Genomic DNA, 26,616 nt, shown 5'->3' on the forward strand with positions numbered 1-26,616 from the left:
CTTGTGTCTTCACAAGCCAAACAGAAATAACACTTACCCTGATGTTTTCATATGTCATAAATACAGCATCTTACGGTTTAGAGACTCACATTCTCTCACTTGACCCACTCAATGACCCATTAGTGGCAAAGGGTGCCCAACTTTTGGCCTGGAGGCAGACCTCCATAATGTTGACCTCCATAAGGTCTTGAAGTAGTTAATAAAAGTGAACTCCAAGCCAGAAGTTTCAGCACCTTCTCCTCCATGTAGCAGACAAAGGAAGAGCCCAGCCGCGATCAGTGACTTGCCACTGAGACAATAATGACAGAGTCTTTTCTCAACCATGACTTCCGGCCCCAAATCTGTGTCACTTCCTGCTGTCCATACGCCCAGTACTGAACACCCATTACATCAGCACATTCCCAAAGGCCCTCAGCATTTCATCAGATGAGAGCTGCTATCCGAATGCCTATGAATACATTTGTCAGCATGGAGTAGCTATTTAGAAGATACTCAGCGAATTGGATAGACTACATCAAGAGCCAGCACCCTTTTTCTGTAAAGAACCACAGTCAATCCTTTCGGTTCTGTAGGCCATGTGGTCACTGTCGCTACTACTCCGTGTTCTAGTGCAAAAGCAGCAGCAGGCAATCCGTCAACAAATGGGCGTGCCCGTGTTTCAATAAATCTTTATTTACAAAAAACAGGCAACACGTCAGCTTTAGCCCGCAGGCCTCCTTCCTTCGTTTGCCAAACTGTTGGACGACATCAACTTCCAGAGCCATCTCGATGTCAAAAACGTTATTTTAAAACCTCCTTTTAGAAACAGGGTCCTGACAACCCTTGATGAACACATACATCCAGGCCACCTTTGTCCCTCTTCTTCCAGTGTCCTCTGAACAAACACCAACTGGCATGGAGCATTTATCCTTCAATTGCAGCTACTCTGTAAGACAAAGCAGGGGCAGAGATTAAAACCAGACCCCCAGTCTTTGTGCCATACCCGGCATATCAAGTGCCCCTCTTCAAATTGTACCGAGTTCACTGTCTACCTAATAGAGAAAATAGAAGCATTCTTTCACTTAATAGTCTTTTAGTAAGGGTCTGGGGGGGGGGGTGGGGGACAAGGTTTACTAAAGGCCCTTATAAGATGCCGGCTGAAAGGAATAATACTCCTTGGCACCACAGAATCTTTTTCATGTGAAGCTACATGATCACTTTTCATTTTGTTTCTCAAGCACCCCATGGCACCCATCCATGTATTAGGCTAATAACTGCATGAATCTAGTTAAAAGGAACCAAGCAATTATTTTAATTAGAAGAGAACAAAAATAACACTCCTGGATTCTGTTTTAAGGGGCAAGAAGGAAGTAGTCAGGGTTCAAAAAGATCCCACAAAATATTTTTGTGAAAGGAAAAATAATTAAGGCCAAATTTAGAATGTACTTGCAATAAATGGGCCAAATAAAATGAATGGCCCCACTGTGCAACTAAAACCCATTCATATATAAGAGCCCCAGAAAGTCCATTTTTACGTGATACCATTTTGAGGGTATAGCCAATTTTACAAAGTGAAAGTGAATGTCTAGTAGAGACTTTAATGATCCTTGTGAATCTCTTACACAATTTCTTATAGAGTTTCTGTGTAAACTCTTTTATTAATAAGAGAAAAGGGGAAGGACATTGGTCAATTTGCCTTTCAAGTAGGATTATTTTTTTTTTTCATTTAAATTCTTGGAGGAAAGTGTTCAAATTTGTTTCTCTGGAAAAATCTATCTTTATAGAAAATCCTTGTTACTAATCCATTCTAGAAAAAGCGAATTCCATCATAAGAGTCTCAATCAGATGAACCGCAATCAGTCATTCAGGAAGAGATTGATATCTGCAGATTTTCCATAACCTTTGCCTTCCTGCCTCCCTTCTAGTCATGGCATTTGGACCATTTCATTCCATCTGGGGCTTCCAAAAAAAAAGAAGGAATGAAACTCAAACCAGTCAACTAGTAAGTGCTGTTCCTTCTGTTTAAGTCTATATGTGTTTATTGAACACCTGCTATCATCCAACACATAGTGAGTTATAGATGTAGGAATAACTAAAATCTGGACCCAGCCTTCAGGAAGTTCAGAGTCTAATCAGAGACAGAGGCATGGATGAAAAGGAGACCATGCAGCTCCAGCTGGGTGGGATCAAGGGTCTCTGGCTTGGGTTGATTGTTAAAGAATGGACTGCCCGGGCAAAAGACACGGACAGTCCATCCCCTGGGGCAAGATCAGCATACACAAAAGCTGGGACACAAAGAACCCTGGGGGAACACTGGGAACTGCAGCAGACAGAGCTGCCGGAGTGTGAGGCAAAGACTGAAGAGGAGAAGAGAGCTGCTGGAGAGGCAAGCAAGAGCCAGGTCATAGGAGAAGTCGTGTGCCATGTTCATGAGCCTGGACTTCCCCTCATAGAGCAATGGAAAGCCACGGAGCAGTTTTCAACATGGACTTAGAGGCCAGCTGCCCATTTTATAGTGAGCGCTTGGACGGCTGGAAAGGGGATGAAATGGACACTAGGTGCCCCACAAGTGCCATAGTCCAAGCAAGAGGTGATAAGGCCTTGAACTTGGACAATAGCAAGTAGGAATGGAGAGATGGGGTCAGGTATGAGATATACAGTTTTGAAGGAGATTAAAATTAAAAAAAAAAAAAAAAACCTCCATGGAACAGTACCTGAAGGGGCCAAAAGCAGATGAAATTGGCTTTGAAGGTTCTCGGTGGGAGCAGGTGTTTTATCTGAATGTTGGTCATATGTCCAAAAAGCTTCTCATCTCATAGGCCCTCCTTTAAACCCAGGATGAGCTGTGATCGTGGGTTCTAAGATTGAGATGGAATAACAGATTTCGGCCCTGGGCACACGAGCAGGCTGTCAGTGCCCACGGAAAACTCCCAGAAGATAGTGGAACCTCCATTTTCTTCCCCAGGCAAACTCACACAAAACCAGTCTCCTGCCGCAAGTCTAAGTTAACATCTACAGAAGCCTGGAATGAAAGAACATTGTGGTGAATACTTACTATGCTGGTTATTTTTATGCATCAACTTGACATGGCTAAGAGATGCCCAGATACCTGGTAAAACATTACTTCCGGATGTGTCTGTGAGGATGTTTCTGGAAGAGACCAGCGTTTCAACCAGTAGATGAGTAAAGACGGTCACCCTCACCAGTAGGCATCATCCAATCCACTGAGGGCCTGAATAGAACAGAAAGGCAGAGGAAGGGTGAATTTTCTCCTTGCCTCAGCTGGGACATCCACCTTCTCCTGCCCTTGGGCATCAGAGCTTCTGGTTCTTAAGCCTTCAGAATCCAACTAGAACTTACACAATTGCCCTCCACACACATCCCTGTGATTCTCAGGCCTTTAGACTTGGGCTGAGTTACATGATCAGCTTTCCTGGTTCTCCAGCTTGCAGACAGTAGATTGTGGGACTTCTTGGCCTCTGTAACTGTGCTGTCAATTCCTATAATAAACACACACACACACACACACACACGCACACACTCACTGGCTCTGTTTCTCTGGAGAACCTAATGATATACTTAAGACAAACTACATATATTGTAAATAACTATATTAGATTAGACTTATTTATGTTTTAATTTTTTTAAAGAATATACAGAGGACGCCTCTCCAACTCGTTTTATGAGCCCGCTAAACCTCGATAATGCACCTGACAAGGGTATTACGGTAAAGGAAAATTACAGGTAAATTTCAGGCATACTCATTGTTGGAAAAATTATCAAAACATGCTGCAATACTTCAAATAAATAATATATCGTAAGTACATTGGGTTTAGTCCAGAAATGCAAAATGGGATTAACATTCAAAAATTTATTAAATAATTCACATTCTAAAAGAATAAAGGGGGGAGGAGGAAGTCATATGATCATTCTACAAATAAGTGAGTACTTAATTTATGACAAACAGATTGCTTCAGAGTACTGGGCAACGAAGTCTTTTCATTAATGGTACAGAGTAAGTAGATATCATGGAGGAAAAAACAAATTTGATCCCAACCTCACACCATAGGCAAAAATCAATGCCATGTGGATTATAAATCTAAACGTGGAAGGTAAAACAATAAAGCTTCCAGAAGACAGTATAAAAGGATATTTTCATGGCCTTCAGATAAACAAAGCTCTCTTAAATAAGACATAGACAGCACTAACTATAAAGGAAAATATTGCAAAAATTAAACTACATTAAAATTAAAATCTTCTATCCATCCAAAGATACCATAAAAAGAGTGAAAAATCAAACTCAGGGTGGTATAAGATATTTGCAATATATATGAATAAAAAAGGATCACATCCAGAATATATAAGTATCTCCTACAAAACAGTAAGAAAAGATGAAAAACACAGGAGACGTGGGTGGCTCAGTCGGTTAAGTGTCTGACTTTGGCTCAGGTTATTATCTTTTGGTTCATGAGTTCTAGCCCAGCATCTCTGGCTCTGTGCTGACAGCTCAGAGTCTGGAGCCTGCTTCAGATTCTGTGTTTCCCTCTCTCCCTGCACCCCCCCACAACTCACACTCTGTGTCTCTCTCTCAAAAATAAACACTGAAAAAAAAAAAAAAAGAAAAGACGAACATTGCAATGGAAAAATTACCAAGACCCTTGAAACGCCCATTCACAAAATATCCAAATGGCCAGTGTACATGAAAAGGTACTCAACTTATTAATAATCTGGGAAATCAAATTAAAACCATAATGAGATTCAAGTACATACCACCAGAATGACCAAAATCAAAAAGAGGAAGAATACCAAATGTTAATAAGGATTAGAGCAGCGGATCTCTCGCCCACCGCTGGTGGGAGTGGAAACTGATACAACCTCTTTGGAAAACGGACATCATTAAAGCTGAGCACAATCATGCCCTACTACTTAAGAAGAGAGACTTCCCCCTTAGTCTCTCTACCCAAAGAAAACGCACGCACACCCATCAAAGACGTGCATGAAGAAACTTACAGTAGCACTCTCTGAGAGAGCCAAAAACGGAAAACAACCAAAATGATCATCAAGGCTGAAATGGGTATTGATACAATCGAAGGGAATGAAACAAGGAAAATAGGATTGCACCCAGCAACACAGATACAGCCCATAAATACACCTGAAGTTGAAAAACAAAACACAAATCTGTGGTGTTAGACATCAGAAGAGTGGTTATCTTTAAGGAGGAAAGGGGAGTCCCATCCTAGGGGCCATCGGACACGGTGGCTATATATTCTCTTTCTTGTCCTGCAAGGTGATTACGGGATGTGTTCTCTCCAGGATAGCATATTGGGTCCCATGTTCCTGCTCTGTGTAATCTTCCATACACGGAACCCCAAGAAAACTTCCCCAAAACATTTCAAATATTGATTTCCATTCCTTCGGTGAAGTAAATGGAAGCACTAAATATTATCGAACATCTTTATTAAAATCAATCAGTGGCTTGTTCTTACCTATGGTCAGTGTATTCTCCAGATGTCAGTTACAGAGCAGAAAATAAGAATCACACCTAGCCGGACTAGGAAGGAGAGAATGCCTTCTCCTTGAGGGAAAATGAATAAAACTGGGTCCCTTCGCAGTTTAGCTAAGAGGTAAGTGATGTGTAAGAAGAAAAAGAAAAAAAAAGTTAAAGGTCCAACGTAGAAAATAAAGACTTAATGAAGGTGCTCCTGGAGGCTCATACAATTCTAGCCTTATATAAAGCGGGATTAAAAGGTAACAAATTTAGGCTGGCTACAAGGAAATGTGTTCTTATGAAATGTGTAATTAACCTGCAGCCAATGGTTTTAAGAAAATCCCACTCCTCCTTCAAAAAAAAAGAAAAAAAAAACGCAAAGATTAGCTATTTATAGCAGCCAAACCAGCATCCGCAGTTACACTGCCTAATATTGTATTACAAAGACTCCCCTGCTTCCAGGCAAAAACCGATAGCCAGCTGAGGTCAGGAAGAAAATTTCCCCTTTGGTGTAGTATTTCACAGCTCTGTTATCGAATATTGGACAATTCGCGGGCCTGCGAAGGTATTCGCACCCCCGTTTGGGGCGCCTGGCCCTGGGATCCACGATACTGCATGGAAACAGCCTATTGTTTTAATTCTGGATGGCAACACCTGTAGAGCTGTATTTAGGCAACACCTTGCGTTTCCAAAAGGTAAACACAATGAACATAATCAAAATTGGCCCAACACTACTGTTTTCACATCAACAATCTATAAATATATGGAAGAACTCAATATACGTGTGAAATAAACAGAACAGGCATACCTACACCGAAGTAATTCAGAAGACAGCTCTATAATTTAGCAGCTTGGATTTCAATTGTTGCATTTTTAGGTACGAAAAACACAGATATTATTCATCAAAGTGATTGTCCTGCGCACTTGTATACCTTATATAATTTATTTTTTCAGGGCTTTTTACTTCAAAGAAATCACTAGCTAATGACATTTCAGACTTAAGAAATTTTTCTGATAGCATGTTGGAATTCCCTCAGGGACAGGATTGTGAATAAGTGGATTTTTTTAAAGATCATTAACAGATATTACAAACCAATTCAAACGGAGCATTTTCTTTGCAAATTACCTTTAACTTTTAAAGCCATTGGAAAAAAAAAAAGACAGTGAGTGATTTAATTTACTTAACCTGTCTGCGAATTGCAGCTTGGTGCTGTACCGGCGACTGCATTTGCAACCAAAAAATATCTCTAACTATCTCTAATAGAGATATTTTTCTAAATTATCGCACTCGATGAGTGATATCTCAAAAGACAGTAATGTTTATTTTTTTTTTCATTTAGCAAGTTTCCCTGGAATTGGGAATTTTATTTTATTGATATGCCTAAAGTAAAAACAGAGCCCTGCACTGTCTATATCTGTTGCTTAATTAAAACTCTCTGGTAATTAGCAGGTTTATCGTTTCCTGAGTGAGTGGATGGTGGTGCTTTGGTGGTAGATTGTGGGTTTTGGGGGGGAGGGGGTGGCCTTTTTATTTAATGATCAAACCATAGTTTCTGGGCTAAAGAGCTAATATTTGGGGTGAGAAGCACCTTTATTCTCCACGTATATCAGGTCTGATGCTTACTTGCATCAACACCCCGTTGTGTATGTTTTCCATTCAAAGAGCTCCCGGGGACTTCAAAGGGAGTTGCCTGCAAGGATGGTCTACGTGGGAGTCCTGAAAGGCTCCAGAACAGGCCAAGAGCAGGGAGAAACCTTGCCAAGACTAGCTCACGCTGGAGCCCCCAAACCATGTCACAAAATTAAAGGATCTCCCCTGCCTACGCCATCCCACAGCGCACGTGGGAAATGTCCCCAGGCTTGCCAAGCACTGTGCTGGCTTCTCGGGCTACTACTTATAAATATTTGATGAGCAGCGCTCCATTTATAAGAAAGTATGTTAATAAGAATATTCTTTGAAATTGGAGTCCAATGCAGGCTTTAAAAAGGCTCATTGTTGGAGGTACTACAGATTTCCTTCTTTTCCCTTTTAAAGTGCAAAGTCAGCTTACCACAAACCAAACAAACAAGAAAAAAAAAAACCCTCACATCCTTTCGGATGTCCCATCAACGACAACAAAAAATGGGTAAGACTCTAAAGATGTTCTATTTGGGGAAGGCTTGGTCAAATGTGGGGGGATGAAGGAACATAGAAACCAGAATTTCTTGAGTGTCTTTTGTGTGCCAGATGTTTAAATTCTCCCCTTTGAGTCCACACCGCTATATTAGGAGGTAAATGGTATTATGTCCATTTTAAAGATGGAAAATGGGCCTCACAGAGAACCTACAGGGTGTCTGTTCCAAAGCCCCACATCGGTAAGTGCCGAGCTGGTCTGGAAACCAGATCTACCTGACCTCAAAGCCCGTGTTTGTTCTCTCCCTCCTGCTAGCTCCCAGGTGCCTGCTGGTTTCACAGGGATATGGCCCCGTCTTTTCTCACTTCGCTGGGATGGTTTCCTCATCTGGAGGAAATAAATCTAAATGGGAGTGATTTTTCATGTAACAGAAGTCAAAACCATAGCTTAAAAATAAAATAAAATAGAAAAAAATAGAATATAAAATAAAATAGAATAGAATAGAATAGAAAAAATAAAAATAAAATAAAATAAAATAAAATAAAATAAAATAAAATAAAATAAAAGACATTTTCTGACCCTGGAGCATCAATCCATTTATTTATTTTGCAGTCACTCAGCAAATCTTTACACATGCCGAGTTGAAACTTAATGCTGCATTATTATGTCAGATTTCTAAGCACGCTTGACCTTGCCTTTGTACTGAGGATAAAATCAAACATCCAGATATGGCCCACATGTAGGACCAGGCGTGACCCGATACCTGCTGGCCTCTCAAACCTCATCCTGACCAGCTCCCCACACTTGCTGCTCTCCAGACACACAGCCAACAGGCTGAGCTGGAGTCCCACCTCCTGGATCCCCCTTCTGTGAGCTACTACTCACCTGCGGGCCCCTTCTCTTCATTCCCGACTCGGTTTAAAGCATCCTCTCCTCAGGAAGACGTCCCATTACCTCCGGATCCAAAACAGGCCAGTCCTGATCTTCCCACCCTTTTTGGTTTCCTTCGGAGCAATCTTTCTCTCTGTTCGGTCCATGGTGTACCATCCGTCCATCTCCCCAACTCCAGTGTAGCTCCAAAAAGTCCAAGATCAGCTCAATCTTGTTCCCCTACTCTGTCCCCAGACCACAGGACAGTGGAACATGAAAGACATAGGAAACAGGATTGCCTTAAAGCAGCTTTCCCTGATGTAAAAACAAAAAGTCCCAGTCAGATATTTCATTTCATGGCGGCAGTGGCAGCCCTTGAACTCAAGTTCTCATTTTTCCTCCTGCCCCAAGCTCAAGTTCTTTCTTTTTTTTTTTTTTTTTTTTTTAAATTTTTTTTTCAACGTTTTTTATTTATTTTTGGGACAGAGAGACAGAGCATGAACGGGGGAGGGGCAGAGAGAGAGGGAGACACAGAAACGGAAACAGGCTCCAGGCTCCGAGCCATCAGTCCAGAGCCTGACGCGGGGCTCGAACTCACGGACCGCGAGATCGTGACCTGGCTGAAGTCGGACGCTTAACCGACTGCGCCACCCAGGTGCCCCATCAAGTTCTTTGTCCTGCAACGAATCCGTGCCTCCTCCCTGCCAGGTGGCGATGCTCACCTGATCTGGAAAGGCGGCCTATGTTTACTCCCAGCCTGGAAAGGTCTTACCTGTTGGCTAGAGTCCTGCCTGCCAAGAAGGCACGGCTACCCCTGTCATCTAAGTGTGACGTGCCAATGAGCCCAGCACTCTGCGGGGCCCAGGTGTGACGGTCAGGGACTTCCAGGGGTTCCTCTGTCCGAGTTAGCAGGGACTCTCCGGTGACAGCCCACTCCGCTGCCTAACAAATCCCCACCCATGCTGCAGTGACAGGGCCAGGCCACACGCACAGCAGACGTCTTTTTAGTCTCAACAATTTTTTTTCTTTACTCGATCATTTACAGATTAGAGAATTAATACATATTTGTTGGAACAAGTGAAGCAACACCTAAAAACGTGAATAAAAGCAAAGATAATTCATCCCCCCTGTCTCCCCTCATTACCACTCTCTGGAGATGACCATGGGCATGCATGTATATGCCTATAACTATGTATTTTATACATGCGGTAAAATATACATATATCATATGTATAGTAATATGCATACTATATGTATAGTATATGTATTGCATATTACTCTATACACATACACACTATATATAGTTATACATACCAGGTATATAACATATTAACATATTTATAATTATATATATGACATATTTATTTTAATTAATTTATTGTTTAGTGTTTTATTTATTCTTGAGAGAGAGAGAGAGAGAGAGAGAGAGACAGAGCATGAGCGAGGGAGGGGCAGAGAGAGAGCGGGACACAGAATCCGAAGCAGGCTCCAGGCTCTGAGCTGTCAGCACAGAGTCCGACGCGGGGCTGGAACTCACAAACGGTGAGATCATGACCTGAGCAGACGTCGGTCGCCCAACCGACTGAGCCACCCAGGCGCCCCATAGGACATATATTTATATATATATTATTTTACATAACTGGGGTAATATACATGCTGGGCAATTTTAGTGCAGTATTTTACCTTTAACTAATTACCACTTATTTCTGTCGTTCCCTTTCCCAGATGTGGTTACTCCCGGGACTTACAGGAAAGCACAGGTGTGCACCTGCCAGAAGATCACACCTGTGGGCAGTGGCACTGGCTGCCCTTTGTGTTCTAAACACACCTGGCCTGGTCACACTGGACTGGAGATGAGCCTTCAGAAAAGTGTCACTGCTGATGTTTTCTCTCTTCCGTGGCTGGTTTAGGGACATCTGAGGAGATGCCTGCACCCCAGCCCCCAGGGAGACCGCGGAGCACCCCCGGGGCATGATCTCTATCGTCTCCTATAGCTCCCGGGCCCATCTTGCTCCCTTTTGTTTCTAATTGGCTCCCATGTGGAGCTGCCGGTCCCTGTCTTATCTCTGACCTTGTCTATTCCCAGTGACCTTCTCAAGGTAACAGATCTTCAGGCCAGGTCTTCTTTCCCTTTCTTCACAGGTGTCCCTCCCTGCCCTCTCCTCTGGCAGAGGTCACGCAGGCCTTCATTGGTACCCATTTACTCAGCCCATTTGTCGGCAGGTACCATTCCCTCTGACCCTCCCCTTCCGGGTCACAAACCTGATCAACATATCTCTGTATCGCTTTGTAGGTTTTAAGCTTATTCGAATAGATTGCTTCAACTAATTCTTCTCAGCAATAACCCTATGAAACAGAGAGCAGTAAGTCTACTGGCCCCCAAAATACACAGCTCTTCAAAGATGTCAACAGTCAACTTGCAAAGCAGGCATTAAAATGGCCACATGAAAAAATACTCGGTTCCACTACTAATAAAGGAGATGCCAAGTATACGAACATGGATATCTTTTGCCTGTGAATCAGCAAATACATAAAAGAAAGATAATACCGTTCAAGTTCAAGGGAGCAAAGTGGCTGTTCTCTAGATTGTTGCAGGCGGGAGTTCATATCAGTGCTACCTCTCTGACCCATAACTTGCCAACACATAGTGAATTAGAAAACCACGGAACCGTGCAATTCCTCCTGTAGGAATTCGTCCCAAGGAAATAAACAAAACTGTGTAGAAAGTTTAAGCGACAAGGAGATTTTAATATGTGACTGATTAAGCTGAAGTCCAGTCATGCAATAAAGTGCTCCAAAAAAAATTAAAGAGGGGCGCCTGGGTGGCGCAGTCGGTTAAGCGTCCGACTTCAGCCAGGTCACGATCTCGCGGTCTGTGAGTTCGAGCCCCGCGTCAGGCTCTGGGCTGATGGCTCGGAGCCTGGAGCCTGTTTCCAATTCTGTGTGTCTCCCTCTCTCTCTGCCCCTTCCCCGTTCATGCTCTGTCTCTCTCTGTCCCAAAAATAAATAAAAACCGTTGAAAAAAAAAAAAAAAAAAAAAAAAAAAAATTAAAGATAACAAGCAGAAGAGTGTATAATATCAATATATAATATCATGCAAAGATTTTTATAGGAGTAAAAACAAGATTACACAATATGTATTGTCTGAGTCCCGTATAGATGATAGGTATACATACAGATGTAAATATCATGCACCCCAAAATGTCAAGAAAGGCTACTGATATTTATTCTCTGTTTTCTAATTTCTTTCCCGTCAGCACATATAATTTTGTAAAGAGAAAAATAAAATGATAACATTTAAGAAACTGCCCCTGTTCAAGTGGAACCCATTGCATAACTGAATATTCAACAAATATTTATTGAACTTCTAAATACAAAGCAATCTGCTAGGTGATAAGGGTGCAGTGGTTAAAAATCTTTTTTAATTAAAAAGAAAAAAAAAAAAAAAGAGGTGGTCCCTTGCCTAGAGAAGCATATTCTTGGAAAATGGGAGAAAGCCAGTAAAGCCTGCTGGTTTCAACAGGGGAATGCCACCAGGCACAGCTGGAGCTCATTACGCGTTATTCTTCCCTAAACCCAAGAAATGGCCTCGGAGGATATCAATGCACCCAGTCAGGCTTGGGAGAGATTTAGCCTTGGAAATGGACCTGGATCTGAAAAAGTGGTTTCTGGGAGTGGAAAATGGAGAGAAAGCAAGAGAGTGAGAGCCACCCCTGCTCTTCAAGCTCTTAGCTACTGTGTCTCCTGCCAGCCTGAGACAAAAGGCTAGAGTGGCCTGGCTGTGGAAGAAATGGTCCCATGGGTTGCATGACTACAGACCTTAATGGGGAGGCCCAGAATGATCCGTCTTTTAAAGAAATGATTAGTGAAAACTCAACAAAATTCCCCTCAAGTGTCCCTCGAAGTCTGCTCCTCTCAGTCTGTCCCCACAGACGCCCCCTGGCATCCAGCTTCCTACTGTTCCTAGATGACACTCCCCCTTTAACTTTGTAGGATTGGAGCCACCTACACATACCAAACCTGTTTCCCAGCCTGAAAGCCTTCCATAGTCTGCAAAAAGTCTTTGCAGCCTCTAGGGTGCCATTTTGTTACCCCATGGGATCACTGTCATACTCAAGGCATCTGCTTTGAGTTGTTGTTTTTCCCACAAATGATGAAAAAATCTGTGTTGATTCTTCCCCAGAAGGCCACTTGTAAGCAGTGTTCATTTAGAGACCTGGCTGGGGTTCAGAGGGGGACCATGGTGAAGGGAACCAGCCCTCCTGAGGACTAAACTCGTGATCTCATTAGCACAGGGTTCTAATCAACCGAGCCACTAGGCACATACCTCATTGAAGGCAGTAATTTGCTAAATGTTAATTCTTAGATTAACTACAGATGAGTAGAGTTCCACGGGGGGAAAAATGAGAGAGAATTTGTTAATTCGTGAAAGGAAATTTGGGTCATCAGTAAATGATTCCTTTGGTTAGTTTTAAGATGGTACTCATTGGGATCTACACCGCCATGATTTTTTTTTTTTATCAATATCTTGATCAGGAGAACTTCAAGGAAAAAGCAAACGGAGTCACTTCTGCGCTTGCAAAAAAACGCACACCGCGATTTCCACATAGATCTCTCCATTGTTCCTTTTTCAAACTCAGGCACAAATGTTAGGTGGAAACATGAAGGAAAGGTTTCCATATATCCGAGGCAGAGATCGTCCTCCTGGAAAGGCTGGACCCCACTACCTTTGCCCCCCTAGAACTCTAATTCCTGTGGAGAAAAGACCCTCCCTCTGTGGGGAAGAGAGCCCCCAACCCAACCCACAGCCCTGTCTCAAGGCATGCTGTAATCCACCCCATTTTGCCCTCTCATCCCCCAGCCTCCTCCCTGAGGAGCCAGTTTTACAAATAGCAAATATGGTTTGGAACAAAGTTTTGACACTGACTCGGTATCCTGTGCTCATATTACATTTCTATGAATATTCCACCGACTTTTCAACTCTGAAGAACAAAGTTTCCGCTCTCAGGCTACATTTAGCATTCAGGCCATTTCAACTTCAGCTGCTCCCACCCTGACAGCGATCTTTGAAACTGATATGGCCCTGAAAGAAGCCAGAATAACTTTTAAAAATTATTAATAATAATAGGCTAGGTTCCCAGTCTTTGTAATCTTGTGGAAGAACCTCTATGAGAAAGCACAGTGGGAATTGAATTGAATGTGTGCCCACGCTAGCTTTTCCATGGAAAAGCCTGCTTGCAAATGCATGGTTGTTTTGCAGGAGAATTTCTATGAACTGGAAGGGGATGGGAAAAACGCAGCCCTGCTTTTGCATTTATCACCTTTTGCCCCGGGAGCTTTAGGACCATCTTTAAACACCCGGGTCTCTGTCATTGTAAGAGAAGCCCCACAACGTCTGGTGGAGAAAGCAAGCTGGCACGTACCAGGAGAACCCCAGCTCTGCCTCATGCCAGCTAGGGGCTGGTGGGAAAGTTAGGTATCCGCTCTGAGAGGTCAATTTCCTCACCTGTAAAATGATGATAATTATGGTTACTACAAAACGGTAACTGTCTCCACAAGAAATAAGGGACATAAAATTCTTTAGTCTATTGCCTGGAACACAGTAACTACTGATGGAAGCTTACCTATTGCAGCTACTATCTTGCCTCTTGAGCAAACATGACTATCTCAATGTGATATGTTTGCATTCCAGAGACCCCTTCCCTTATAAATCCAAAGTAAAAAGTACTACGGTTGTCCATCCGTGAAGAAGACACTGATGACTGAAACGACCACAACGAAGCTTGAATAGCAAACGCTCAGATCCAATAGCTAAGAAGGAGCAGCCCAAAATGAAAGTAGCGAGCCCCGATTCCTAAATAACGCCTTCAAAAATGTTTTCTTTGAAAGCCATTAAAAAATGGCATCAGAAACTTTCCCGACTAGCACGATCATGAAATCATAATTCTCTACGCCACAGCAAAATTTTAGTCAAACTTAGAGTCCCAGGAATTTCAAATTCTGTGCGTATTAAAAAAAAAAAAATTCACCAGCTCAAAGCAAATCAAACTCCACATATTTTTATCCGAAAATATAATCAGAGATGACCCCATTTTATATACAAGGAACACGCCTATAAGCACTTAAGATGTTTACAATTGAAAACTTCCACTCAAGTTCAAGTTGACAGCTAGGAACTAAGTAAATAGAAACTAAATGGCCGAATAGCATCCACCTTACAGTTGTGGGCTCCATTTGCTACTTTAATCTCCAGCTGGGAATATTAGTTCAATAAAATAAATATTTTTAATTTCCTCTATGCATTTCCTCAAACCATGCCAATGCACTTATCTATGGCTCACCTGAAAGATTTGTTAAGCAACTCCCCACTTCCTTAAAAGAGGATGTTTGATTTTCTTATGAAAATGAAGGAATGGACGTGAGTGCTCATTGTTTTAATGCTCTGAGCCCTTAATCACTTCCAGCTCTGATTCATCAGAAAAAATAGTGCTCTTGAGGGATTTTTTTTTTTTGGTCACTAAATATTGTTTTTCATTTTGAGATATTTATTCCTCACCAGAAAATGATACCGTATTTTTCCCCTTAATGATGAAGGATGAAAGATGGAGAGAATTCCATTTGGTGATTATTGGACCACGAAGAAGTAAACTGACTCAGAAAACAAATCCCCAAAAGAAAAATAAAACGTATTATGGGAGGGGGAAGCGTGGAATTCTTGGCAAACATTCAATTGCACCCAGGATTGGTAATGTGATAACGTCCTTGTTTTGTTAATATTTGGGGGGGGGGGGAGTGAGGGAGGAGTAAAGCTCTAGGGTGTTAGCTTTGGGTCAGAATCTCTACTCTCCATCATTAGTTCAGCCAGCAAGAGTATTTACAGACACAAATGCCCAGAGGCCTCACAGAAGGTTGTAACACTACCCAGGCCACAGGCAAGGGTCCAAGATGCCATCCTTTCCTGCAAGGGGGAAGACAGAACCTTGATCTCCACAGTTCAGTGGTCAATGGGAATCACCTCCAAAAAAAGTCCACTCTGAACACCATCCGCACGGGCCTGGAGCATCACATCCAAATCAGAGCAGACAGGTGAATTCGCGAAGTGAGACCTGCCGATTGATTCTGCCAGATCCCCCTGATTCACTGGGCAATTGTCCCACTTCACTTCGGACTGGTGCTTCCCGTTTCCCAGTGCTGGCGTCTAAGCAGACTTTGACAGGAAAAACGTAGCCCCAACTTTGGAAATCGTGGCCACATCTGCATTCTTCAAAGGGCTATACCTAAGTGGTGTATGTGATAAAAGAGTTCAAGTCAATGCTACAGTAATACACCATCCCTTTCTGGAACCTGAAAGTCAGGGAGTATGGAGTTTTTTAGCGCCAGTTCTCTTTTAAGTTTAAAGGAGGAGAAAAAGTACCCCAGGAGGAAAATTGAAAGGGAAACAAACCAAAAAAAAAGACAAACTGAAGGGGAGGAAAGATAAGTTTAGTCCAAACCCGGCCCCCAAGGCAGTTCTGAGTCTCTAATTCTCTTACGTGACCTTTTTTTAATCCCTAGATTGTGAAATGTATAGAAAAAAAAAAAAAAAAACCTCAATTGCTCAAAATCTTACCTAATTCTGAAAAGTCTCCTCTATCTTCTCGGAGCCTTATCTTCCCTCCCCATCAAATGTTGATTAAGTTGATCATGAAGATGTTGTCTTTTGATTACGACTTGCAAGGCACTTTCAATGGGAAGAAATAGAGCTAAAGCACAGCTTAAGGGGTGCAGTTGTCTCTGTGGGTACGTTTCCATTCTTCACTATTATTTTCATCATAATCATTGTCACTGAAATGTTTCAAGGTATCAATAGTCCTTGAAGCTGCTGTACTATAAGCTCCCAAGGATGCAGAACATTCGCTTCCTGGGGACTATTGTGGAACATACGCGACACTTTTTTACCAATGCTCAGAAATGTCTGGGGCGGAGAAATTAGCCCTGGCAGTGCTAATTAGCAGAAACACAGACGAATTCCTTCCCTGTGTGATTACGCTCAGTGGATGATGAGGTGGTCATAGGCAGTTTGTTAATTTCTCTCCTCTTCCTAGGCTCAGAGTAGGGTTGGACGTCCCTTCCAGGGCTTTGAAGTTCGGCATGGTCATGTGACTTTTTTGACCCATGACACATGAGAAATGGCAGGTGTCACCTCGGGCTGAAGCTCCAGCCAGGGCGATCTTCCCCATGTCCCCTTCCTCCTGCTGCGGTTGACTGCAGAAACAGGTACAGAGAGGAGCTTCCATCATTCTGAGACCCTAATTGTCTACAGCTGGTGGACACCTCTCCTTGACCCATGCTGGACACTCAATGGGATCAAGAAGTAAACTTCCAGGCAGGTGGGGGGATGGGTGAAGTAGGTAATGGGGGTTAAGGGGTGTATGGGCCACCTGGGTGGCCCAGACAAGCCGGGCTTCTGACTCTTGACCTCAGCTCAGGTCATGATCCCAGAGTCATGGAATCAAGCCCCGCCTTGGGCTCCACATTGAGTGTGGAGCCTGCTTAAGATATTCTCTCTCTCTCTCAATTAAAAAAGTATATAAATAAATTTTTTAAAAAGAGTACATGCGATGAGCACCAAGTAATGTATAGAAGTGTCGGATCACTACACTGTACACCTGAAACTGTGAGTTCATGAGAACTGAACTGCAGTTCATGAGATTGAGCCCCTCATCAGGCTCCACACTGACAGCACATGGAGCCCACTTGGGATTCTGTCTCTCCCTCTCTGTCTACACCCCTACACTGCTCATGCTCACCCTCTCTCAAAATAAATAAATAAACTTTAAAAAAAAAAACCTAAAAAAGAAAAAAAGAAAGAAGAAATACACTCTTGTAGTTTTAAGCCACTGAGGTTTTGATGGGTATTTTCTATTATCAGGTAACTTTCGCTATCCTAACCAACATCGATGGCAAATAGCCAAACCTGGAGAGTTTAAAGTTACTGGTGGTCACATCAGAAAAAGGGAATGTAGGTCTTTCTGAGAATCAACCAAACCCTCCAGGTTTTCTGTTATTGAATCACTAACTCGGAGATATTCAATCGTTCCCTAGTGAAGATCCAATTGAGACAGAAAGTGCTAGGAAAAAAGGCATGACATGCCCTGTAAGCAACCGAAAGTCACCAGTCTAGTCCACACAAATTGCAACATAATTTGGAGCTCTCATCCGACCGACTGAGTTCTGTTTCAAACAATGCACCACCTTCTAACCGCTGTCTGGGCAGACAGGCGCGGATTCCTGATCATTTTCGGAACTGTTCATTTAAAGACTACACTGCTCCAGATAGAAGCCTGCTTCAAGAGCGCTTACTTTTAAGAAAACCAAATCTCACAAAATTAGTACATTTACACATTCAAAGTGAGGTGGCAAATGTGAAAAACCCATCTGTGCCCACCCTCCCCTCCACCCCACAAGTTCTACCACCACCCAGAGCTGTAGCTATGCATGAAAAATCTCACACATGCAAAGTATAGAGGCTCTTTGAAAAGTTGGCCCAGCGTGTCTTATATGTGAGTTGCAGTCTTACAGAGTCTTGCCAGCAACAACAAAGAGGAAAAGAAAAGGAAAGGTTTTCTTTTCTCTGAACTTGGGAATGAAACATAAAACTCCTCTTTTCTACAAGGCTGAATGGCTCCAATTTTCCACCCCCAGGATGATCTCTTACTGGCCATTACCTTCCTGATATCCACGTGGCTTTTTCGGGGGCATTTCTTCCCTCCCAAATTAATCACACGGCGGCAGTGCCCTAAAGAGACGCTCCAGTTCCCTGCTGAGGGGCCAGGGGTCATCACCGGACCTCAGGGTCATTGTAAAGATTAAGTGAAATGGACAACACGACTGCTCTGACATGTTCAAAGTGCCATGGCGATGGCATTATTTCTACCACCCCCGGCTTCTGTCACGTCCACCGTGTCTGCCGTGTCTAACGGTTGTAAGTTTTCTGACGTCTCGACCACAGGTAAGTACAGAGGGAATTAAAACCTGCTGGAAACGCTCCAAGTACAAAATGCACACTGAAACCCTGCGAATTGGGTGTTATTGTCTCCAAGAATGCAGAAGGGTGCACAGAACTCAGCGGCTGACGCAGGGGAACACACACAGTGTAAGCGGAGAGCCCCTGTCAGAACCCTGTCTGTCTGTCGGTTGACTCAACAGGCACACGGTGCCGCCTCCCATCTAAGGGGTCTTTTTCCTTCCAGACAAGTCTCTTCCCGAAAGGATGGGTGTGGAAGTGCTACCTGGATAGCTGATGAGAAGAATGCATAAAATGCCTGCTTATTGTACACCTGAAACTAATATAACATTCTATGTTAACTGGAATGAAAACAAAAACTTAAAACAAAAGAGTGATCTAAAAAATAAAATAAGGGGCGCCTGGGTGGCTCAGTCGGTTAAGCCGCCGACTTCGGCTCAGGTCATGATCTCGCGGTCCGTGAGTTCGAGCCCCGCGTTGGGCTCTGGGCTGACGGCTCAGAGCCTGGAGCCTGTTTCAGATTCTGTGTCTCCCTCTCTCTCTGACCCTCCCCTGTTCATGCTCGGTCTCTCTCTGTCTCAAAAATAAATAAACGTTAAAAAAAAAATTAAAAAATAAATAAATAAATAAATAAATAAATAAATAAATAAATAATAAAAAAATAAAAAATAAAATAAAATAAAATACCCATGTTAAGTTGGCTAGGCAGAATTCTCAGCCTAAAGTTTCTTAGATGCAACCAAAGCCGGCCACACATAGAAGGGTCCAAACATGCAAGTAAAAAAGACAGGGTTTGAGCCCATTATGAAGACAGAGGGCAAGGCTGAGCGACTGTGGACAAGAAATTAGAGGGGCACCTAAGTGGCTCAGTCAGTTAAGCATCTGACTCTTGGTTTCCACTCAGGTCCTGATCTCACGGTTCGTGAGTTTGAGCCTCATATGGGGCTCTGTGCAGGGCGCTGAGCCTGCTTGGGATTCTCTCCCTGTCTCCCTCTCTCTCTGCCCCTCCACCTTCCCCAGCTTGTGCATGCCCTCTCCTCTCTCTCTCTCTCTCTCTGTCTCTGTCTCCCAAACATAAATAAATAAACATTTAAAAAAGGAAATTAGGGAGGAAGGTCGATTAGAAATTCAATGAAAACTGCATGAAAAATTAGTTGTCCATCAACATATATTGGTTTGAAATTTCCACTAGCTTGGCAAATCCCCATAGAAAGGAGACAGCATGGCTATCTCTATAAAAGAAAACAAAAAAGGGAAAGATAAGGATACTATAGCTAAAGAATTGTCAATAGATGCATAAAAGAAAATTGAAACTCAATGACAGAGAAGAAATCCCAGCAATATAACTGGGAGAGAAGTGACCCACAGCAGGAAGCAAAACAAAAACAAAAACAAATGTGAGAACGGGAGACTAATTTTATTTTTTTTAATTTTTTTAATGTTTATTTATTTTTGAGAGAGAGTCAGAGGGTAAGCGGGGGAAGGTCAGAGAGCAAGGGAGACACACAGAACCTGAAGCAGGCTCCAGGCTCCGAGACGTCAGTGCAGAGCCCGATGCGGGGCTTGAACTCACAAACCCGCGAAATCATGACCTGAACGGAACCCGGACACAACCAACTGAGCCACCCAGGTGCCCCTGGGAGACTAATTTTAAACTTTTAAGAGGGGCGGGGGAGGCAAAAGAGAAGAAAATCCAAGAAACAAAACGAAAAATACTAAAACTCAGGAGTTTGAAAGGCTCCAAATTTATTTCTGCAAAAAGTGAACACATACCGTCTCCTTAGAAAACAAGCTGAAAAAGGTATCAGAGGCACTAGAAAAATCACCAGGGGCCAAATCATCCGATCCAGGTTAAGAATGCCGATTAATCTGGGGTGAGTGGGTGGCATAGTCGGTGAAGTGTCCAACTCTTTTTTTTTTTTTTAATGTTTATTTATTTTTTTTTATTTTTTTTTTAACCTTTATTTATTTTTGAGACAGAGAGAGACAGAGCATGAACGGGGGAGGGGCAGAGAGAGAGGGAGACACAGAATCGGAAGCAGGCTCCAGGCTCTGAGCCATCGGCCCAGAGCCCCACGCGGGGCTTGAACTCACGGACTGTGAGATTGTGACCTGAGCTGAAGTCGGATGCTTAACCGACTGAGCCACCCAGGCGCCCCATTGTTTATTTATTTAGAGAGATAGACAGACAGAGTGTGAGCAGGGGAAGGGCAGAGAGAGAGGGAGACACAGAATCAGAAGCAGGCTCCAGGCTCTGAGCTGTCAGCACAGAGCCAGTCGCGGGGATGAAACTCACAGACTGTGAGATCATGACCTGAGCCAGAGTCGGACACTCAACCAGCTGAGCCACCCAGGCGTCCCAAGTGTCCAACTCTTGATCTCCACTCAGGTCATGATCTCACAATTCGTGGGTTCGAGCCCCTCATTGGGCTCTGCACTGATGGTGCAGAGCCTGCTTGGGATTCTGTCTCTACTTCTCTCTGACCCTCCCCTTCTTGTGCTCTCTCTCTCTCTTTCTCAAAATAAATAAACTTTAAAAAACATTAAAAACAAAAAGAATGCTGATAAATCCATTAGCTATTTGAGAAGGCATAACAAAAATAAGAGAAAGGAAAATCTTGTAATACTCAAAACATAGGCAGATTTTTAAAAAATAAACAAAAGCATCTTAATTAAAAAAAATATATGAAGGGGTGGTGCCTGGGTGGCTCATTCGGTTGGGCGTCCAACTTCAGCTCCAGTCATGATCTCATAGCTTGTGGGTTCAAGCCCCGCGTCGGGCTCTGGGCTGACAGCTCAGAGCCTGGAGCCTGCTTCAGATTCTGTGTCTCCCTCTCTCTCTGCCCCTTCTCCAGCTCACTCTCTGTCTCTCTCCTTCAAAAATAAACATTAAAAAATATATTTTGTTGTTGTTGTAAACCTCCAGATTTTTATTCAAGTACTTTTCTCCACTTATTTTCCTACTTTACATACCCAAAAAGTTACACATTCATCTCAAATAATTTAAAAATATGTAATCTCTTGCTTCATTTCTTTGGGAGTGGTAGCACAAGAAATTTCTCATTTTGGAGGAAATGAGAATATTCCTTTATGGTATTCTCTAATTTTGATCTATCTATTTTAATCATCCAATCTATTTTTTTTTTAATTTAGCCCACTTAATTTGTTTACTGAGTTAACTGGTTCACCAACTTAACTGGAATTTATAGCGAAATTATCACTCATTTCAGTCCAAACAGGCCAGCCATTTAAGGATATAGACACATGATGTGCTTTCCTCAATTTTAATGAATTTACACTGCTTCCTCACAGCAGATTATTTGCAAAATGGCTTTTTAAACAATTCTGGATCTACAATATGAACATTCAGTATTGCATAGTGAATGTTCACTCATAAATTCCTAACATTGAAGGGATAATTTAATAGCCCATGCTACTTTATTTGGATAATTTAGTAGTCTATGCCTTTTCTTATGGAGAATTATACCTCGAAAAAGCACATTTCCTGATCTCTTTTAGCAATCTTTTCCATCAGAAAAATCTTCCTGGTTGATAATATAAGAGTGAGGGGAAAGTTAAGACACTGTATAGTATTCTTAAAACAAATAGTAAAAAAGAAAACGCTTCTATACTTAAAATGATAATGCTTTCCAGCCTAGAGCATAAAAATATAGTTTACAAAACTGTCCTGGGTCATTTCTGCAATGTCATGGTCATATTTTCTACATAACGTCTATGAAAGAATCATTTAGATTTCTGGTTTCAGTGCTTTCACTGGGGAAAACAGGACATCTATCAGTGTGCTGCTTTTTTTTTTTTTTCACTCAGATGCCTATTTCATATTTACTTAGCAAAATGGCCCTGGCAAAGCCAACTGTTTGCAGTGACCCTGTTCGGTCAGGAAACTTGGGGTGCAGGCTGGCTTGAGTTGAAACAATAATGAGCTTTAAAGGCGTTAGGGTGCTGCTCCTGCTGCCCCGGGAAAGAGAATCCAATTTGTGGCCCCACTCATCACTGAATACAGCCTCCAACCAAGGAGCCTAACCAAAACCAACTGGAAGCCTCAGAGCCCGTGCAACACCCCTACCAAAAGTATCACTTGAACAGAAAGCACAGTCTTGGCCTCCCCTCTCAGCAGAGCAAAACTGGTGGCCTCCTCTTCCCAGGGAATCCAGAGAACACTCTAACCTGCTTTGGATGCCCAATCAATGAATTAGACAGGCTCTGGGTCTGGTCCTGCTTCCTTGCCAGTGCAGGGCTATGAATCAGCCTCAACAGTTGCCTCACCCAAAAACAGACCGTAATTAGCATGCCCCACCTTCCCAAGGACATTACAAGCACACACACCCAAAAAGTCAACCTGAGCTGATTGGTGAAGAACCATCTGTGCCAAAACCTGTAAACTCTGAAAGAAGAGCACAATTACTCAAATGTGAAAATACCAACATAAGGAATCAAGGACTATGAGGAATCACATAAATAATCCCACCAAAGAAAACTAATAAAGTTCCAATAATGGACCCTAAAGAAATGGAGATCCACGAACCACCAGACAAAGAATTCAGAATAATCCTCTTAAAGAAGTTTAGTGGACCACAATAAACCACAGACATAGTTAAACTAAGTTAGGAACACAAAGCATGAACAAAATAAGTAGTTCCTAAGGAAAAGGCAGCTATCAAAAGGGAGTGAGAGAGAGAAAGAAATCCTAGAGTTGAAAGAAATAATAACTGAACTAAAGAATTTAATAGAGAGTTTCAAAAGTAGATCTGACTTTGCAGAAGAAAGAATCAGTGATCTGGAAGATAGAACATTGGGTAGCATCCATGAGAGAGAAAAAAGATAGAAGAATAAAAAAAGAATGAAGAAAGCCTACATGAACTATGGAACATAATGAAAAAAACAAACAAACAATAGTCCCATTATGGGAATTCCAGAAGGATTGGTGAAAGAGAAAGGGAAAGAATGAATAATTTAGCCAATAATGGTTAAAAACTTCCTAAACCTGGGCAAAGAAATGGACATCCAGATCCATGAGGCCCAAAGAATCCCAAGTAGGTTGAACCTAAATAGGATTACACCAAGACACATTATAAGTAAATTGTCAAAATCAAAGATGAACAATGAATTTTAGGAACAATAAAGAAGAGAGAGAGAGAGGTTACATACAAGGAAACCCCCAGTAGTTTCTCACCAGAAATTTTTTGGACCAGGACAGAATGGGATGACATATCCAACATACTGAAATAAAGTAATTGTCAACCAAGAATTCCATGCCAGGCAAAGCCGTCAAAGCAAAAGACAGAAAAAGCCTTTTCCAAACAAACAAAAGCTGAAGGGATTCATCACCGCCAAACCTCCCTTAAAATAAATACTAAAGGGAGTTCTTTGGGTGGAAGTAAAAGAACACTAATTAACAACATAAAATCATAAAATGGTATTGTAAATATCATGGTAATGGGATATATATGTGTATATATATATATATATATATATATATAGTCATAGATTCTGCAATATGGTAATAATGGTCATTATTCACTTACACATTCACTTCCAACTGCAGTTTAAAAGTTAAAAAAAAAATGTAGTAAAAGTTACCATAACTACAATAATCCGTTATTGCTATACAATATGAAAAAACATGTAGATTTTATGCACCCAACATGGAAGCAAAAATGAACAGAAATAAAGGTAAAGATAAACAGTAATACAATAATAGTTGGGGACTTTCATACCCCATTCTCAACAATAGATAGAACATCTAGACAGAGAATCAATAAGGAAACAGAGGATTTGAACAATGCTATAGACCAGATGGACCTAACAAACATGTACAGAATATTCTATCCAACAACAACAGCACAATACCCATTTTTTCTCAATCCCACGTGAAACATTTTCTAGAATAGACCATGTGTTAGGCCACAAAACAAGTCTTAGTAAATGTGTGAAGACTGAAATCATACAAAGTATCTCCTCTGACCACAATGGCATGAAACTAGAAACCAAGAACAAGAGGTGAACTAGAAAATACATGTGAACAGATGGACATTAAACAACACCCCTTGATAGGCCAATGGATCAAAAAAAGAATTAAAGGGGAAATAAAAAAGCTGCTTGAGGCAAATGAAAATGGAATCACAACATATCAGAACAGGGATGCAGCAAAAGCAATTCTAAGAGGGAAATTCATAGCAATAAACGCCTACAGTGAGAAACAAGAAAAACCCCAAATACGTAACCTAACTCTATGCCTTAAGGAACTAGAAAAAGAAAAACAAACTGAAACCAAAGTTAGCAGAAGACAGGAAAGAATAAAAATTATAGCAGAAATAAATAACATAGAGAATGGGAAAATAATAGAAAAGATTAACCAAACTAAGACTTTGTTCTTTGAAAAGATAAGCAAAATTGGCAAGTCCTTAGCTAAATTAACCAAAAAAAGAACGAGAGAGAAAAGACCCAAATCAACAAAATCATAAATGAAAAAGGAGACAACACAATTGATACCACAGAAATTCAAAGGATCATAAAAGGCTGCTATGAACAATTATATGCCAACAAACTTGACAACATAAAAGAAATGGAAAAGGTCTTAGAAACACATAACTTACCAAGATTGAATCAAAAGAAATAGGAAATCTGAATAGACCCATTACTAGTAATGAGATTGAATCAGTAATCAAAAATATCCCAGGACCAGGACCAGGTCGGGGCTTCACTGGTGAATTTTACCAAACATTTAAAGAAGAATTAACACCAATATTTCTCAGTCTTTTCCCAAAAAAATCAAAAAGGAAGGAACACTCCCAAAGTCATTTTATAGGCCAGTATGATCCTAATTCCAAAACCAGAAAAGGACACTACTACAAAAGAAAATTAGTGGTCGATATTCCTGATGCATATAAATGCAAAATTCTCAGTAAAATACTAGGAAACAGAATTCACCAGCACATTCACTATGATCAAGTAGAATTTATCCCTTGGGTGCAAGGATAACTCAACATCCACAAATCAATTAATGCAACCCATCACATTAATAAAATGAAAGAAAAGAATCATATCATCATCTGAATAGGTGCAAAAAAAAAAAAACAGTTGACGAAATTCAACATCCATTCATGATAAAAAAAAAAAAACCTCTTAACAAATTCAGTATGAAAGAAATATCTCTCAAGTACCAAAGGCCATATATGGCAAGCCCACAGCTAATATCATACTAAATGGTGAAACATTGAAAGCTGTTCCTCTAAGATGAGAAACAACACAAGAATGCCCATTCCCTCCACTCCTATTCAAGTGCCTAGAGCACTTATGCAAGAAAAAGAAATAAAAGGTATATTGTAATTGGAAAGGAAGAAGTAAACTTGCCTGTATTTACAGGTGACATAATTTTATAGAGAGAAAATCCTAGAGTCAGGGAAAAAACTGTTAGGTTGAATCAATGAATTCAGTAAAGTTGCAGGATATAAAATTAACATACAAAAATCTATAGTGTTTCTATACACTAGCAATGAATTTTCTGAAAGAGAAATAAAGAAACCAATCCCGTTTACGTTAACATTGAAAACAACAAAATGCTTCAGAGTAAATTTAACTGACAAGGTGAAATATTTCTACTCTGAAAACTCTAAAGACATTGAGGAAAGAAATCAAAGACACAAATAAATAAAAAGCGTATCTCTTTTTTAAATTTTTTTAATGTTTGTTTATTTTTGAGACAATGCGAAGAGACAGAGTGCAAGCAGTGGAGGAGAAGACAGAGGGAGACACAGAATCCGAAGCAGGCTTCAGGCTCTGAGCTGTCAGCACAAAGCCCGACACAGGGCTCGAACTCCCGAGCTGTGAGATCATGACCTGAGCCAAAGTCGGATGCTTAACCAACTGAGCCACTCAGGCACCCCAAATAAAAAGCATATCTTATATTCATGGATTGGAAGAATTAATATTGTTAAAATGTCACTAATATCAAAAGCCATCTATGAATTCAATGCAATCTCTATCAAGATACTAATGGCATTTTTTACAGAAGTAGAAAAAATACTCCTAAAATCTATATGGAACCATGAATGATCCCAGATAGCAAATAAAATTCTGAGAAAGAAAAACAAAGCAGGAGGCATAACACTTCCTGATTTCAAGCTATACTATAGAGC

At 41.5% G+C, this 26,616-nt stretch overlaps 1 long non-coding RNA gene across 6 annotated transcripts in view; it reads right to left on the reverse strand.

Annotated features, from left to right (window-relative positions):
- LOC131485269 (uncharacterized) overlaps positions 1 to 26,616 on the reverse strand; it is a 109,797-nt gene that overhangs the window by 60,027 nt on the left and 23,154 nt on the right. For 3 of the 6 annotated variants that reach the window (XR_009248730.1, XR_009248733.1, XR_009248734.1), the window contains exons 2-5: positions 8,467 to 8,766; positions 3,089 to 3,211; positions 2,694 to 3,001; positions 838 to 925 (exon numbers count right to left, since the gene is read on the reverse strand). This is a non-coding gene — a long non-coding RNA (uncharacterized LOC131485269). Of the gene's footprint in view, positions 1 to 233; positions 926 to 2,693; positions 3,002 to 3,088; positions 3,212 to 8,466; positions 8,767 to 26,616 lie in introns of all 6 variants that reach the window. The other 3 variants (XR_009248731.1, XR_009248732.1, XR_009248735.1) reach the window with 3 other exon arrangements.

This window comes from Neofelis nebulosa, chromosome 9, assembly GCF_028018385.1.
Source record: "Neofelis nebulosa isolate mNeoNeb1 chromosome 9, mNeoNeb1.pri, whole genome shotgun sequence".
Taxonomy (NCBI): Eukaryota; Metazoa; Chordata; class Mammalia; order Carnivora; family Felidae; genus Neofelis; species Neofelis nebulosa.